At 51.8% G+C, this 9,733-nt stretch overlaps 1 long non-coding RNA gene across 1 annotated transcript; it reads right to left on the bottom strand.

The window, feature by feature from the left end:
• Positions 1-1,307: 1,307 nt before the first annotated feature.
• Positions 1,308-9,528, bottom strand: LOC133230259 (uncharacterized). The gene is made up of 4 exons (XR_009730803.1): positions 8,264-9,528; positions 3,942-4,143; positions 2,741-2,828; positions 1,308-2,634 (listed from the first exon to the last, which is right to left on the bottom strand). It is a non-coding gene; the product is annotated as an uncharacterized LOC133230259 (long non-coding RNA).
• Positions 9,529-9,733: the final 205 nt, after the last annotated feature.

The following is a 9,733-nucleotide window of genomic DNA, read 5'->3' as shown; positions in this document are numbered from 1 at the left end:
CTCTCCAACCTGCTTCTACCAGGCGTTCTGGAACCTCCACTCCATCTGTTATGGAGCTTCCTTCAATGTATTAACCTCTTCATGGGAACCTTGACCCTCATGTTCCGCTGATGGAATATTCCTCCCATCAGAGACTTGGCAGGAACCCCTCAAGTCTCAGAATATGGTGTCCAACAGAATCCTGGGGGTGAAAGAGACAGGAGGTTTAGGGGGAATCTTCTGCTTATAGCAGCTGAGTCTGTAGCAATCTCAGCTGCATGAGATGGATGTGACATGAATGTGTTTGCCTTTTTTTTTTAACCTGTGTTTATAACTGGTTTTATTTAAATTAATTTATTTACTTTGTGGCCTCAGGACTTGGCATGTGGTATCTTAGTTCCTGATCAGGAATCGAACTGCCTCCCCATCCTTGGACGCACAGAGTTTTAACCACTGAACCACTAGGGAAGTCCCTGAGTTTGCTCTTAAATGCTGAATGCCAGGGGCCTCTATGGGATCCAAGAGGCAGGCTTTAACCTGGGTCCCTTCAGCCTGGAAGCCCTGGAAGGGTTGACCAGGAAGAGCATGATGCATGAGTGAAGAAGGGAAGAGGCTGGAGCCCAAGAGAAGTACGAGAGAAGCTCACCCAGCAGTGACTCTGGGAAGACTCGGTTCACAGAGTCTGGAAGGGGATGGGGATTCAGTGAAGAAGCATAGAGTGGCTGATGCCAGAGAGAGGCCAGGATGGGTGAGGATCGATGGAGGTGGCTCCTAGGAGACGAGCAGTGAGGCTGGAAAGAGCTCTGTCTGTCAGGGTGGGTGGTGCTGAGAGAGACCACAGGATGGTGTGAGGAGGTGGGATGGTGTCTGGAATCACACTGGCCACAGCAGGAACAGCAGCGTGCCCAGAGTGAAAACAGTGGACGATGGTGGTTAGAGATGAAGGGACTTGAGAGTAACTGATGCTGAAGGAAAGGATTCAGCGTGTGGTACTTTGTGATGGTTTGAGCTCTGCCACCTTCTGAAGACCTGATGGAAGCTCTGAGATCCACCCTCAAACTTGACCCCCTACAGACAGACTTTACATCTGTGGTGCAGACTTCACACACCCTGTGAAACCTACTGGGACTCCAGGAGGAGCCGCAGGGTCCTTCCCCAGGAGGGAAGATGCTGGGAGGTGGGGAGACAGTGGCGCTGAACTGGGGACACTCAGGTCTTTCCTTGGAGCCCTTGCTTCCTTCTCTCATTCAAGGCCACGCTTCCCTCTTTCACTAGGACTGTTCCCATTTTATAGGCAGAGAGACTAAGGCACCAGGACTGGGGTTAGGGGTTATTCTGATTAACTCCCTGCAGCAGAGGCAGGAGGCAGCCCAGGACTGGGAGTCGCGTGGACTAATTAGCCTCTAATTGAGTTCCCTCTCCTTCCTCTCTGGCATCACAGTGACATTAAATTACAGGATTCAAACATATAATTTCCTAAACTTAAATGTGATTTATCTTAATAGGACTTTGTACCGGGTCACTTTATCATGTACAGTGTCAGAGACCAGATCTATTATTCACAGGGACTATTAGGGAATCAGAGACAGTGGAACTTGAAGAGACCTTGAGAGGTCAGCTTGTGTTCAACTCCGTGGCCCCCAGCCCAGCTGCCCCCAACCCTGGGCAGCACCTCGCCCCATGCTGGTGGCCTGTGGATGGATAGCTGGGTTTAAGTGTGAGCAGAAAGGGAGAGACCCAACCTTCATAAACCGGACATCCTGCCTGGGGTCCAGCTCAAAGCTTTGTTGCTGTGAATCATCGCCTCAATTTCATAGACTATGTGTATAATGCCGGCCCTACATCCACGTACCTTCATTCTGTCTGGCCAGTCACTGAGCTGGGTGGTTCATTAGAGAAATGGATCAGAGTCAGAATATCTCAGAGCAAGAAAAGGGCTGGTATATTATATCACTGATTAACTCATCAGTTCATTCGCTCAGTCATCACGTAGTTTAGAAAGGCCAGCCTTGCTGTACAGATGGAGAAACACAAACCGAGAGAGGAGAAGTGATGTGCCCAAGAGCAGAAGCAAAGCTTCGATTCAAACCCAGGCTTCTGCAGGCCAGACCATTTTGTCCTGTCTCCAGCTGCCCACCAGCTGACATGTGCTCTTGGCAGGTGGCCATGGGGGAGTAGAAGGCTGATGTTTATCTCCATGATGAACTGAATTCCACTTGGCAACTTGATCTTCAGCCTTTGTGACTTTGGGAAGACAGGGGGTGATCAAAAGAATATATTTTTCTAATGAAAGACACCTTTGGAAATACAATATACCGCTCTGTCAGCCTCCCGAGTCAGGGGAGGAGAGATGGGGAAGATCTGTGGTGAGCAAGGCTGCCATTGACAAGTTGATCTAAACGTGTGCGGGCCATCCAGTCTCTGGAGCACCAGCCAGACTCTTGAAATTGTGCTGAAGAAGTTCAAACACAGAGGGGTAGGGCTCACACACAGTTCTGAGCTGCAGGTCTGGACCCAGGCCACTGGAGCTTGAACCCTGAGTCAGCTTGAGCGTTTAATAGCCCTGTGCCCGGCCAGGCAAAGACTATGATACTCACTGTCTTGGTTTCCTGTTCTGTAAAACTGGGGTAGGTGGACTTTGCTCATCAGGTTGTTCTGAGGATACAGGAGATAAAGCATGTAAGATGTGTAGTGTGGGGCTGGGTAGATACAATGTGAATCCCCTCCCTGTAATGCTGGCTTTTATTAAACACATAGTTACCTGCTTTTCCCAGATCAAGAATAGACAGAGCTGGGCACAATCTTCTTGGGGCAGCATTTGCCTCACTGGTGATCGCAGACACGTGCTTCTGAATTGAGGGGAAGAAAGGGGAAGCCCCTTGAGACCTGAGTCTTCTCAAGCCCCATCCTCATGGGAGCCAGGTTTCTAGCTCATAAAATGAGGAAAGGAAGCCCTTTTAGTTTTCCTGTTCCCAGTTGTGGAGTGAGGTAGGTTCCCATGTGTCAGGAGCAGCGTGGGGATCAGGGAGGTTAAAGGCGGTTTAGACCCAGACGTTACAGTCTGAATATGGCTGAGATGGGTGCTTGTTTTCCATCTGTGACAGCCACATGGACAAACTGCTGTTTGGAGGGGGAGATGATGTGGGGGCACCAGGGGTCGAGGGGCACCAATGTGCAAGGGCAGCTTAATGGATTCTGGTCAGGAGGGGCTTCAGGGAGGAGGTGACGTTTCAGCTGACGGTTGAAGGAGGTGGAGGTTCTGAGTTTTTAACTTAGTTTGACAAAGATGGGAAAGTACCTGGATTACTGGAAACTCAGTGGGAAGGGATAGGGCCTTATAGGTTTGAGGTGTGTGTGTGTGTGTGTGTGTGTGTGTGTGTGTGTCAGGGATGAGGTTTTATAGGTTTGAAGTGTGTGTGTGTGTGTGTGTGTGTGTGTATAGCTTGGTTAAGGCAGCAAGACAAGATAGGGAGGAAGCCTGGTGCAAGTGGGGCTGGGAGAGAGGTGGCACTGAGTGTGTGTGGCAAGCTTGGCGTTTACTGCCTCGAATCAACAAGTCATCACAGAATAGGCAGCTGATTCATCAGGGGTGGTCCCGGAGGCTGTGATGCTTAAGCGGGGAGCTGAAGGCCTGGGGATGGCTGGACAGGAGGGAAGAAGCACAATCATGAAATCCCAGGGCTGTCAGAGGATAGAGAGATAGCCCGAAGGACAGTCAACCGTGTTCCCCTCAGCCCTGAGTTGAGGGTAAGAATGGAAGCAGGTGGTTGAGATAATGCATGGATTGCAGTTGGAGTCAAATTATTCAGCACCCTACGAGCCCTGCAGCCACCAGGATCCAAAAGACAGCTCGCCGGCAGGGGGCTGATGGGGTTTCTTTGGCTCCAAGCCCCTCCCCAGCTGACTCAGGCCCGCAGATGATGCTATTTGGTTGATTGGCCCTTGACTACACATCTGTCTACCTGGGCACGGAGGATGCCGGCCATCACTGAGGATGTTAAATGCAGATTTGTGGCTCAGTCTGTGGAATCCATTCGGCACGAAGAGAGTATGATATTACCCAATGTTTATGGATGGCTGCGTCTAAAATATCCATTCTGAAGTCCACTGAAGGATGAAATTCCTTGTTACTTTCGTAGATTCTCTTGTCTTATTTCCCCCTCTCTGTAGAGGAACATAAAGCATTAGTATTTTTAGCTCAAAGCCTGGTCATTTTTCTAATCATACCTGAATGAGAAGGAAAAGCATTTTGTTGGGGGAGGTTTTGATGAAAACAGTCACAGCCTGAAAAGGGTCCTCTAAAGCAACCCCTTCCCAACCAGGGTCTCTAATTTGTCACATTGGCCTCATCTGGACGCTGAGGGCAGCAGCAGCTCAGGATGTCTCAGCATCTGTCGGTGATCCTGAGGCTCATCAGGACTCAGGATTGAACTCTTAAGCAGCCCAGCCTAGAGCCCCACCCAAGAAGAAAGTAGGAACCAAGCTGAAGCCTCAAGTCCTCGTCCCTGTCTCTCTCCATGGTCAGCATGTCAGTGCTCCTGGGGGTTTTATTTTAGTGTTTTTATTTATTCTTTGGCTGCTCTGAGCCTTCAGTGTGGTGCAGGGGCTTTCTTTAGTTGTGGCAGGTGGGGGCTCCTCTCTAGTTGCAGCCTGCGTCTTCTCACTGCGGTGGCTCCTCTTGTTGCGGAGCACAGGCTCTAGGTAGACAGGCTTGGAGGTTGTGGCTCTCCGGCTCTGGAGCGCAGGCTCAGTGGTTGTGGCACAAGGGCTTAGATGCTCCGCAGCGTGCGGGTCTTCCCGTGTCAGGGATCAAACCTGTGTCCCCTGCCTTGACAGGTGGATTCTTACCCACTGCCCCATCAGGAAAGTCCTCGCCTGGGGATTTTATAAAACGTCTCAATACTCCATGACCCTGGACTGAAATGCTTTTCACTCCACTAACTGCACCTCTGTCCCATGTCCGTCATGGTTCCCCGCTACCCAGCAGTCCTGCCTTCTCCTTGTTTGCCAAATTAACTTTTTTGCTGGTCCCTAGTAGAACCATCCACCCCCTGCCTTTGACCTGCAGTGCATCACCTGCCATGCACTGTGGTGTTCGTGCCTTTACATGCCCAGTGATGCCTTCCTTTATGTCTAAACTTTCGGATCTTCTGTGTATAGATAGTGTCAACTGGCACCAAAGATACGCGCTGAATGAATGAACCCATGAGTCAATTGACAGAGAAACATTTCTACTGACAGCCTAGAGCCTGTTTCACTATAAAGACTGCAGCTCACCCACACAGAGCATCTCCCCTTGCCCACGTTACATCGCTGTGCTGTGTACTCAGACTTTCATCTAGGGCATCTCACTCAGTAATGATATCATTAGTGATGACATTAGCGAACCCCACTCTGGGCGGTGGGGTTTGAACTGCATGCAGCTGGGCAGTGATACAGACACAGACCTTGTACTCTCAGAGCAACAACTCTCAGGGTTGTTGTTGTTTAGTCTCTAAGTTGAGTCTGACTTTTTTGCGGCCCCATGGACTGTAGCCCGTCAGGCTCCTCTGTCCATGAGATACTCCGGAATACCAGAGTGGATTGCCATTTCCTTCTCCAGGGGATCTTCCTGACCCAGGGATTGAACCCATGTCTCCTGCACCAACAGGTGGACTCTTTACCACTGAGGGAAGTTCATAGTCTGCGTGGAGGCAGCCCATGACACAGGATAGTGGGGCTAGCAGAGTTCCAGGACAGGCAGGATGCAGGACGCTATGGGAGTTCAGGACAGAGTATCCTGCTCAGCTGGTGATTCCTGGAGGGATCCCTGGGGAAGAGCCTTTTCTCCAGAGACAGGTAGGGTTTCCAGCCCAAAGGACACAGGAGTACCTGCAGGCTGGGGACCCGGCACGCCTCTGGAGGGGACCTGGGCTGGAGGGTGTGGTGTGCTTTGATCTGGGTGGTTACGGCAGACCTAGCTGTGTCTACCTCACCTCTGGGTGCCTTCTCTTGCCTTGATCTGGTGCTTAAAGGCTGGAGGAAGCCTCCCTGGGGGTGGGGGACCAGCCTTGGGCAGTGCCCTGCCTGCCTGCCTGCTCCTGAAGCTTCAGGGTGTATCCTGGAGGGAAATCCTTCCTGCTCAGTGAGTCAGCTCCTTTTTCACATATCCTCTCTCCTTCTCTGAACACTGTGCAGGCAGCAGCCCGGCCCTCTGTGAATTGTTAATCCCCCCACAGCCCCCGAGGCATGCTGGGATGTGGGATACTTAAGAGGCAGGCACAAGAGGCTGAACACCTCTTGCTATCAATACTGATTTCAATCTGTCACTTAACCTCTAAGGCTTTCTTCCTCCTCAGAATGGGAATAATGCACCCATTTCCTTGGCTTGCTTTAAGGATTAAATACAAAAGCCTATGTTATCAGTAGCACATAGTAGGTGCTTTACACCGCCACTGCTTTCCCTTCTTTTCCATTAACAGAACCCCCAAAACCCAGGTTCTGATCATTCAGCTCCAACTAATCATGATGCCAGCACTTACTGACCGTCGGCACCCACCATGCACTTTACCACACTGCACCCTCTGGCGATATTAATGCCCACTTGACAGATTTCAAAATAGAGGCTCAAAGGGGTAGTTACTTGCCCAGAGTCCCAACCTTAGTAAACTGGGGATCACCCTGGCAGTGTGATCCCGGAGCCCTCGCTCCTTCGTGCCTTCCCAAACCTCCTCCTCCGCTGGCTCCATGCATATGGGCTGGTGGAGACCCTTGTTCTTGCACATTCCAGTCCTTCTAAAGTAAGATGCTGTGAGCAGCCAACTCGCGACATGGGGAGGAGCACACTGTTGTAAATAACCATCGTAGGAGAACAGGAGGCCTATTCTGGACCCCACACCCTGACAGGTCCTTCTCTCCCCAGGCTCTCGTTTAATCTGGAGGAACATACACAGGCTGGTTGGATGCAAGTCTGCGTGTCGGGATTCAGAGAACAGACTCAGGCAGTTGTTGATTACATCAAACGCGTCACTGGGCCTGCGGAGGAGGTGAGTTCCCTCCAGGGAAAGGCTCCAGTGCTTTTCAGGGGAATCCCAAGGAGGTCTGATCAAAGCTTGGGTGGCCTGTCTGCTTCTTCTGAAGAGAGGACGCCAGCGGTGCACACGTCGGCACCCACAGATACCAGGTGTGTTCCAGTATCACCTCACTTCATTATCTCACATGATCCAATAGGGAGGCTCCATGGATGAACAAGCTGAAGCTCTCAGGGGCTAAAGACTTCAGTCCCATCACACAGATTGGACTGGATTCTAGATTCAACTTTGGGTCTGTCTGGACTGAAATCTGTGCTCGTCTGCCTGTTTCCAGCTGGGCACCCTCTTGGAGAATATGCTGTGTGCACCAGAGTTAAGGCAGGGGCTGCGGGTTAGGAATAGAGGCTCTCAGTGGTCCTGTCAAAGACCAGAGTGAGACGTGGGCCATAATGATCAGCAGCAGGGCATCAGAGGCACGCTCTATCTCCGTCTCACGAAAGCCTCCCACCCCTTGTAAAGTGGTGTTGTCAGGGTGCCCATTTGACAGAGGGGGAAACTGAGGCCAATGCTGAATGAGAACATCTGGCCAGTGAGGCCAGGGTGGTGGACTCGAGTGAGCAGTTAGCGTCCAGAGGTTCTCTCCGGGTGTCCTGGCAGTTGTGGGGCGGGGCAAACACAGGAGGCCACTGCCGTTTGTGATTTGGAGCTGAGTCGGGGCTCACAAAAGAGGGTGGTGCCTGGGAGCAGTGCACGCGTCAACACGGGGGGACAGCGAAGGTGAGGGAGCTTGATCCCTAGGGAGGTGGTTACCCCAAGACTCAAGCTGGGACATGGGGTGAGGCTGCCATTAGAATGAGGCAGAGGCTGAGTTCTCAGGAGGAGCCCTGGGACCAAGAGTCGCCTGCAGGGAGTGAAGCCCACAGAGGAGGCTGCCCTTCTTCCACTGGCTGGGCTGGGCTACTCAGTTGGGTCCATCAGTCTTGGTGGGGAGGGGAGTGGGGGCAGCAGCAGCCTTCAGATTAGATCCCTGTGACCCCCCACTCCCACCCCACCGCTGCCACATCTCTCTTCCAGGAGCACCATTTCTGCCATCTCCTACAGAGCTGGTGGCTGCAGGCTTCTTCATGGGAGGGGTCCCCACTTCACAGCTGGGCACAGCATGGACTGAGGCACCATCAGTGCTTCCAGAAAAGTGCCAATCGGTGGGCAGGGGTGGGGTGGAGAAGGAGGAAGATGAGCCAGCCCTTCCCACTGCCTGGCTGAGCACTACTCACGTTTCCACAGGGAGGAAGAAAGGCTCTGCCTGAGTTCTCACAAAGGGCTCTGGTTTGCCCCTGCACATTGCAGAACTCCCAGGGTCTCTGTCCTTGGGAAGAGAAACACACAAGACACCTGAGGATGGGGGTGAAGTGGGAAGGAGAGAGGCCAAGACAGAATCAGAGAGAGCGAGAGAGTGCCAGCCATCCCTGGGCAGAGCCCCCGCTGGCCACACACAGTGGGAATGGGCACGTTTCTCAAGCCCCCACACAAGAATCCACTTTTGAGCCATGCAAGGCATAGCCTTTTATCCTTGTTCACTAGAAATAATAGCTCTGCACCAGGCCTGGTGAGGAATGGGACTGGCATTCAGTGAGCTGGGTCTGCATGGGGCGGGGGGTACTCTGTGGAAGAGGTGGCATGGGCCCTGGTCTGCATTTCCTTTTACAAAGGGTTTTTCCTCCCATGTGGGTTTGCCTTCATGCCTGGTTCTGGCTCCCATCTATCACAGCCCTAGAATCTTCCCTCCTCTGCTTCTTGCAGCTTGAACCTCAATCTCCCTCTCTCCCAGTCATGCAGACCACAATCTACAAAGGCACTTAGCTCCAACCTGTGTTCAGCAACAGATGGCGCCTTCACAGCCTCCCAGCCTTGCATCCCCCTGCCTTTCTTTCAGACTCCTCTCCTTGCCTCATTCGCTTCCCAGTCAATCACCTTAAAAGAACTGCCTGCACTTATTTGCCCCATCGTTCGGTTTTATTCTTGTGTCACCATCACTTTCACCACCCAACTCTATGGAGATGGTTTTCTAAAAATACCAGAAAAGTGAAGTCACTCAGTCGTGTCCGACTCTTTGTGACCCCATGGACTGTAGCCTATCAGGCTCCTCTGTCCATGGGATTTTCCAGGCAAGAGTGCTGGAGTGGGTTGCCATTTCCTTCTCCAGGGGGTCTTCCCAACCCAGGAATCAAACCCAGGTCTCCCGCATTGCACACAGACGCTTTACTGTCTGAGCCACCTCCTAAATGTCACATCCTAGTGACTCACCACTACTGATCCTATGTTAGATGCTGTTGACCATGAGTTTCTGCTCCCAGCCTCCTCCTCCTTTGAATCTGGTGACCCATCTCTCGTGGTCCTTCTACTTCTCTGCCCGTTCCCGTGGGTGTTGTTGATCTCCGTGGCTTCTTCCTTCCTCTGGTCTCACTGTCTTCTGCTGGAGTAACGTCTGGAAGACTATGGACTTCATCCACCATCTACCTACACATTGATGATGCCAAAATCTCTCTCCTCAGCTCTACTCAGGATTTCACATTGATGTGTGGTTGCAGGGGAGCCGGAGTGATGCTTTGGATGAGCCAGGATTAGGGACTGCCAGGGTGTGTGTTTCAGAAGGTTAGATTGGTATGGCAATTAAATGAGTTGTGAATGTAGGCAAAACAATAGCCTTTTAATTCCATTTAGATAGGAAGCAGAGTTAAATTAGA

This window comes from Bos javanicus, chromosome 18 (assembly GCF_032452875.1).
Source record: "Bos javanicus breed banteng chromosome 18, ARS-OSU_banteng_1.0, whole genome shotgun sequence".
Taxonomy (NCBI): Eukaryota; Metazoa; Chordata; class Mammalia; order Artiodactyla; family Bovidae; genus Bos; species Bos javanicus.
This window is presented reverse-complemented; position numbering and strand designations above follow the sequence as displayed.